This window comes from Mytilus californianus, unplaced genomic scaffold, assembly GCF_021869535.1.
Source record: "Mytilus californianus isolate M0D057914Y unplaced genomic scaffold, xbMytCali1.0.p SCAF_8, whole genome shotgun sequence".
Classification (NCBI taxonomy): Eukaryota; Metazoa; Mollusca; class Bivalvia; order Mytilida; family Mytilidae; genus Mytilus; species Mytilus californianus.
This window is the reverse complement of record NW_026262734.1, coordinates 57,039,829-57,047,958: the sequence shown is the minus strand read 5'-3', so window position 1 is coordinate 57,047,958 and position 8,130 is coordinate 57,039,829. Positions and strand designations below refer to the sequence as shown.

Sequence of the window (8,130 nt, the reverse complement as noted above, 5' to 3'; positions counted from 1 at the left end):
CATTGCCCCAACGTTGGCACATTGTCGGTCCGTTGGTCGCACATTGGTGTTGGCTGAACAACATTGGCCCAACGTTGGCCTGCTGTTGTAAATCCATATTATTATCTCATGTTAGTTATAAATAATCGGGCCAACGTTGGCATTATGTTAGTAGCAACATAGGACCAATATGAAATTTTGTTAATAAAAATTGATTATGAAATATTTTACGCTTTATTTCTCTTGGGAAGGCGGATAATTTCGATTGCTGCATGCTTTATGAAAAGTTAATGTTATACCGGAATTGTTCATCAACTGAAATTACATTTACAACTCTATGTTGGGCCAATGCTGGGCCAACGTTGATCCTATATTATACTCTATATATAAGTCAGGTAAAATTTATACTGGAATATCATTACTGTAATAAAAAAAATATATCGTAAACATAGATTGCCTGGTTAAAAGTTTAAATTTATTGCAATCATTATGTATTATAACTTTATTAATTAAACTTTGTGAAACATAATAATTTAGCATTTATATACAGAGTGATATTTGATACAGCAAGTCTGTTAACCAAGCACATTCTGATAAGGTTGACCATATGTTAGACAAATTTCAAAGATAGTTGCTATGGTAATTAAGTTTATAGGATATCTGAATGTAATGGGATGGTCACTTTTGTGGTTATTTCCTGTTGTGTATTTGTAAGAAAGCAGTAAAACGAAGAAAACAAAAAGAGAAAATCATATCATCTGAGGTTCAAAGAAAAAGAAAGTAACATGTAAGTTGTAACTTTAAAAATTCTGTTATATATACGATTGTAAATGACATACAATATGTTTTTTTTTTAATCTGAGGGATGTTGTTCAAAATTGAAAAATATAATTTCTATCATTTTATAATGTTGATCTTGAAGTTTATACGTTTCTGGCAAAATATTTTCTAGATTTTGTTTAAACCATTTCAATCCTAAATAATCATGAAATATTTGCCACTGAACATTAGTATCATCAAACAAATTGTAAATTGCTAATATTTTAATATTTTATTTCTGAAATCTATAACGATTGCATCTATCACCATTACTGAAGTTAATGGAAAAAATATGTCTTAAGATGTACCTTGTTCCGTAATGTTTCAGAAATGTGGTATAATGATTTCTACTTCATAGAAATATAAATGAATTTGTTAGTTTTATTATTTCTAAATCGCATGCAAACATATACTATATATTTGTGAAACCTGATCACATACACACTTGCATGTGTAACAGTGTTTTAGATATCAAATAGAGTATTTATTTATTAAATTCATTGCAAGAATGTTGTAATTTATATATAATTATACGGACTCGACTGAATTTAGTTGTTTGTCCTCGGCAAAACTTTTGCAAAAAAACCCCGATATTTGAATATTTTGTAGGAGTAAATATTAGTCACAAAAAGCTGACGCTTAAAATATAAAAAAAAATAGGGGGGGGGGGGGGGGGGATGTAAAAAAAGACTATACCACACATAAGGATATTTATAAAAGAAAAAGACTATAAAGATTATTGTCTGAATTACTTGAAGTAGCTTTTCTTTTTAATATACAATTTAACATTTTAATATAAATTTATAGGTCAGGTATTTGAGTACTACAGAAGACAAAATAAATCAGAGTGCAAAAGAAATAATACAGAGCTTGGAATAATAGAAATTATTGACAACATCCTGGCTAGAAAATGCAAGGGAATGGAGATGGGAAAAAATGCATTCTACCATTTGATAGCCCAGAATGAATAACTTTAAGAAAGTAAGTTAACATAATAGCCATCATGTATGCTACATCAGATTCGAATTTCACAGATATATATGCATAAAATGTTTAATACTACCGTTAATGCTAGTGTATTTAGATTTGACTTTGTGTTTTTTTTTCAACTAGTTTTATTATTTACTTAGAACGTTTTTTGACAAAGTTTCCTGTTTCCATTTCTACACTCAACTGTCCTAGCTAGCGAGGTGAAGTCTAACCATTATGGTAAAGCATGCAATATGTCTTTTGCCTTGGCTTGTATAGGTTAGGGAAAATATCAAAAAAAGAGTATTTTTTCTAACTATTGCAATGTGCCAGGTCACCGGAAACAATGCATTTTGTTTCTTTTTGTTTATTTTTTTTTGAGGATTTAACATATTCTAAATACACATACACTGAGTACTCATTTATTCATTACTTTATTACAGAGGTACATGTAGTGAAATAACTTTTATGAAGATATTTTAAACTGGATATTAAAAGGATTTAACATAAGACGGAGCCAGAAATAGTGACAAAACAAAGTGTAGCAGAAAACAAAAGGAACACTCTTGTGAATAAAAACCATGTTGGAATACAGAACTAGAAAAATAGCTGTATAAAATGAAATTATCAATGCCTTCAAACAGAGCTTGGATATTGCAACATAAACTGTAATGATATTATACAAATGGGATAGATGATTTATCATCAATACACGTTATAATTTTCATTCTATAGATCTGATTCAGCAACGTATAGATACAAAAAAGACTTTTTTAAATTTCCTGGTTGTCTAGCTAATAATAAATTATATTTAATCATACCTTTGTATTCACATTATTTAAAAAAAATGGGTAACATGGATACTTTGATTGAGTTCATACAAATTTAAGTATAACATTCAGAAGTACAATTCCTGGAGAGAGATTGATTGGTTGTTGGTTACTGAAACGTCCATTGGCAAATATTTCATGCATGTTCAGGAAGATGGAGAGAAAATGGCAAAATATAAAATTTTCGGGTAGTATGTAAGACACAACATGGTATGGTGGATCTGTAAAACGCAATAATTGCAACATTTAAAAAAAATAATACTTTCGCCATTTTGAACTGATATAAGAACCAGGAATTATTGCAGTTGTTGCCTGGAAGGGATTTTAGTATCCTTCATATGGATAGAAAAATTTACAGATTGAACCAACGGAGTGCCAACGTTTGTTCACAGTTTGTATTACTACGTTGGCCCAACGTTTGTTCAACATCGGCAAGTATTATTCCATCATTGGACCAACGTTGGGCCAATGTATTGTATAAAACCTTACAACGTTTAGCCATCACGTTGGGCCAACATAGGGCCACTTTGCACTTATACATTGGGCCAACGTTTAAAAACAACGTTGGGCCAATGCATGTAGATATATTTGGCCAACGGTGTGCCAACGTACCAATGTTGTCTGGGTAGTCTTAGTGCATAACGTAATGTGAAAATGCACTTTAGAATAATATACAAATAATCCTATAATGCACTGGATAATACAGACTCCTAAGAGTGTTGCATGTCAAAATAGATCAAAGAATAATATTGTATCTTACAGAAACCCCGCTTGTAACAAACACTGATCAGACTTTTTCTAATGAAGACAAACCCCGAATTCTTAAATGTGAGGTTTCAGGAGTACCAAACGTATACAAATTCAACAAATGGCAACAACTTGTAAATGGACATGTAGTTCGACTTCTTGACGGCAATCACGACGGGACCCTTACCTTACCATGCAACAATACAAGTGACATTCAATATGACGACAGTGGGTTATACATCTGTAATGTTACTAATAACATTCGAAATAAGAACGGACAACTCTGGCAGACTGGCACAGTCAATGTGACCATCAAAGGTAATACATAATGTTATTCCTAGTTTCTTTTAGTTTTTTCAGTAAATAAAAAAGTCTGAATTTGCAAGCAAAAGGAGAAATTGTTATGGGTTACAGTGTCGACGATTTATAATTGATAGTTGAATGGAAATGGAAAGACGAGTTAGTGTTAGCAGCGACTGCTGCTGTAGAAGGAATAACATTGCGTTGCTTCTGTTGATGGATATTTTATCTATAAACCTGTTGCTGCCATATTCTAATTTAAAACGACAATACATAAGGCAAAATTGTTTATTATTATTTACATGTTGATGCGCGCGAAACAAAAAAGGAAGATATTTTAATCTAATTAATGTGAGAAAATTAGATAAAAAAATAACAAAAAGTTATATACAAATATCGGAATTACTTTATATTAATTGTAAACGTTCTATCCTCTAGAATAAACTAGCGTAATATGAAAATAGTTACAACCGAAAAAAACGTTTATTATCCGTTAATTGACAACATTAAACAGTCATATGTAATTATCAAGTTTATTATTCATTATCGATACGCAATATTGAAAGATAGTATTTAAAAATGAAAATATTGTTTGAACCCTTTTTTGAGAGGAGTGAAAGGTAAGGCAGTTAGGTAAAAGTTTTGTGTGAAATGGTGGTTGACGAAAATTTTGGTATTGTTTGAGGGTTAAATGATGTGTGGGTGGACTCAGGCTTTTCATATTTTGATATATGGTTACTGATGACAAAATGAAGCCGAAATTTGATATTGACGTTTGCTGAGCAAAGTATTGTTCTGTGATATGACTAGTAAAATTGCACTTTACGTCGTTTCAAAAAATTCTTTTTTTGCTGATGACAAAATGAGGTCAAGCTACAATGACACTATCCATGTCATAAAAACCTAAATAACAGTTTGATGAAATGACAGCCACTTATTTTTAAATCATTTAATTTTTTCGAAAAACAATTTAACCTTTATTGAAAACTCTATTTTGATTTAACCGTACTTTAATATTCGTTTTTTAAGTAATTGCGAAGTATGCATACGATCAAAATATCTTCATTCTTGATTCATAAATTTCAGATATCCGATTTTTTTCTGTTAAAAATTCACAAGTTTAAAAGAGTATAAAAACTGAGAGCCTGACATATTGAATAGTTTGTTAAACCCTATTTATGACGCCATCAAAATGTACTTTTGTTCACTTATTGGTTGGATTGCTGCCTCATTGATGTATAATTTAAAAAAAAATATATTTATAAAACGGCAAATAGAATAGATGTGAATGGAATTTACAAATCATTTTAGTAGTTCTTACGTTGTTGAAAAATTGCATACCATAGTTTAGCAATAAACACGATAAGGAACATACATTTTGTACTTGGTATGCAAAAATGATCACTGAAAAGTAAAGTACTGGAATATCAAGCATGAAGCCGCTTTGGTCCAAATAAGGTAAAATTAACTACAAATTATCATTTAATTATCGTTTCGCTTTGATGTGGGTTGTAATGACAGACATGCAAAAAAACAGCTTGGCAGGTGGCTACTTTTTATGTGCATTGAAAACAATTTATGATAAAATATGAAAAGTCGTCTTTTTCTGGACTTTCTTGTAGATTTAGCAGAATGTGAAATGAAACTTTATAATACTCTAATTAAACTCCTTTTCATATCTTTAAACAAATTTTTAACTGTTTATTATAGATAAGCCAGTGTTAGCTAAACCACTTCAACAAGTTTATGTTGGACATAACATCTCCATACCCAGTGCTCTGTACCTTCTGAGCTCATCGGAATTATCCGCCTCAAACTTGAATGAAGGAAATGGGCGTGCTCAAACAACAAAATGTGCTGCTACGACTGTGAATACACGATTTCATGGTGTTCCTGTTAACGTGTCTGGCTATATTTGCAATGTTTCTTTCACAGAAACAAAGAAAACGAACTTTCAAAACTATTCCGTTACAGTATCCAATGAATGTTGTTTTAATACTTTCCATTTTTCGATTCGATCTGCAAGTATGTACTGTATATAATTTGTAAGATTTAATTATGTTAATGTGCAGAATTTCATTATTATGAAGCAACCCTGTTTAGGTGATATAAACAACCACATTGACCCAATTAGTGACTTGACTAAAGACAGGAAATCATCAACACGAGTCTAAATTCAATTATTTTTGGTTTTTTAATTACTCGTCCATTTCCCCGCTTTATTTCTATCAATTAATGAATCACATAGAAATCTTAACATTGAAACTGAGAAGAATAATAGCTTTACACAAACAAGGGTTCAACTAAAACAATACCGTCCAGAAAATTGATGAATTGAGTAGCAGTTTTGTACAATTTATTTCCTCTGGGTGATATTTCTAACATACAAGTACACAAAGTAACAGTTTGCAGAAGACATGTTATTGAAATATCAAATTGAATGTAATAATTCTTCTCGTGTCTAGTATGGGAACATGTATATGTGATAAATACAAAACACAATTTCACAACAGCCGTGGTACTGTTCTATAACTTTTTCAGAAGTTCATTTGTACAAAACCTTGTGATATTTGTGGTGTTTTCGTTTTAACATTCATATCAACATTCCATTAAGATATTTACAAATTCATTCACAATTCTCGAAAGTCAGTTCATTTTATGAACACTGCATTATTCTTCAAGTCTTGTTAAATTTTAAGGACTACAACTAAAAGTATGTAAGTCGCTTTATATATTTCTCTTGTTCAGGGAAACCAGTCAAACCTAAGGTATTGAGATATGATTCAAGTGCAACCTATATACACGTGGTATTGGAACCAAGATCAGATGGTGGTTTGCAACAAGAATTTATCATTGAATACCGGAAGCAACAAAATAAAGATTGGAAATGGCTTATAGTTGAAAATATTGGGACATCAAGAGTGAGTTATTATATTCCATCATTAGATCATAGCACGGCATATGAATTCAGGATTCTTGCTAGAAATACAATAGGAAACAGTTCCTCAACAGATACATACACAGTCAGGACTAAAGGTACATCATCGATTTATCATTTGTTATGAGTATGAACATTAAAAATGTGTATTTTCAAATATGAATGACAGCAATTTTCTAATATTAATCAAGGGCAAAGTTTTTAATTAATTAACTCATGCATGTTAATGTTTTGTTTCCATTTGTTGCCGATGAATGTATACTTATGACAAATTTCAACTCAACCACATTTAATATTAACCTAAATGTTTACAATGTCCGTATCACTTGAACATACAATCATAAATAATTGATATCACTTCCTCTAAGTCATTTATACAAATAATGTCCTTAGTTACAGGAAATACAAAAAAAAAATGAGGAGGAAATATTTTCTCAACAATTGTTCAGAAACTAATTTGTCTTCAAATAGATTGAAATTGACAGGAAACAATGTTTATATCCACACTAATTAAAAAATCCGCTACTCAGTTTCAAAAATAAATAGCTTTTCATAAAACTAGTATATATTGATAGGGGATTAATTAAGGAATCAAAAAAGCAAAAAATATATAGAGGTTAATGTGCTTGTTTTCGAGATATTAGCCATTGAAATTTTGGCAGGAAAATGTTCTCTCTTGATTTTTCATAGCTTTATCATTGACAAGTTAAAGTTATCAAAAACTATTAAAAAATAAATAAGATTTTATAAGACTTTTACAAATGGCTTATAATTATACATGCAAAAGATTTATAAAAAGAAAAATGGTGGTCAATGGGCAAAAAATTTTAAGGCATTCAAATGGCTAAAACCAGAGGAATCCGAAAATCTGACACAAATTCCAAAACATGAAAAGCGAACATCCTTAAATTAGAAAATTACCAACGACACCTGATGAAACAAGTGGAACATAACCTTTATTAATTCCTCAAGATAATAACAATGGTTGGTTATGACGATAATACAAAAAATATCATCTATTCATAAATCAGACTATTACAATTAATTTGTTACAGTCATTTCATTTTTACAATATCGTTGAGACTTATGCAAAACATATTTAACAGTTGGTTTTTTTTTTACATAAAATATATGACGACAGAAAAATAGAAGCAAATATAAATTTTATTCTATATCCAGAAGTATAAAACTACTACAAGAAGTGTTACTGCATCTGGCAAATTTAAATTTATAACTTTATTTATATTTTATCAAAACATTTTTTTTCAAAACAAAAAATATGAAAAAAAATCTTATTCATTGCTTCTATGTAAAAAGTTTTAAAAAAAAACGAACTCCAAGGAAAATTCGAATCGGAAATTCCCTTATCAAATGTCAAAATCAAAAATTAAAATATATCAAACGAATGGCAAACCACTGTCATATTCAAGACTTGGTACTTAAATAAGTTTTAGTCGTCGCATGGCGTATACAAACAAAGCATCGACATTATTAAAATTAGTTGTTTGATTCATCACATTTTTATTAGTTTTGAAGATAAAATATACT

General features: G+C 30.1%; 1 long non-coding RNA gene across 1 annotated transcript; it reads left to right on the top strand.

Annotated features, from left to right (window-relative positions):
• Positions 1 to 565: 565 nt before the first annotated feature.
• LOC127711090 (uncharacterized) lies at positions 566 to 2,453 on the top strand. The gene is made up of 3 exons (XR_007986483.1): positions 566 to 766; positions 1,606 to 1,779; positions 2,211 to 2,453. It is a non-coding gene; the product is annotated as an uncharacterized LOC127711090 (long non-coding RNA).
• The last annotated feature ends 5,677 nt before the right edge of the window (positions 2,454 to 8,130 follow it).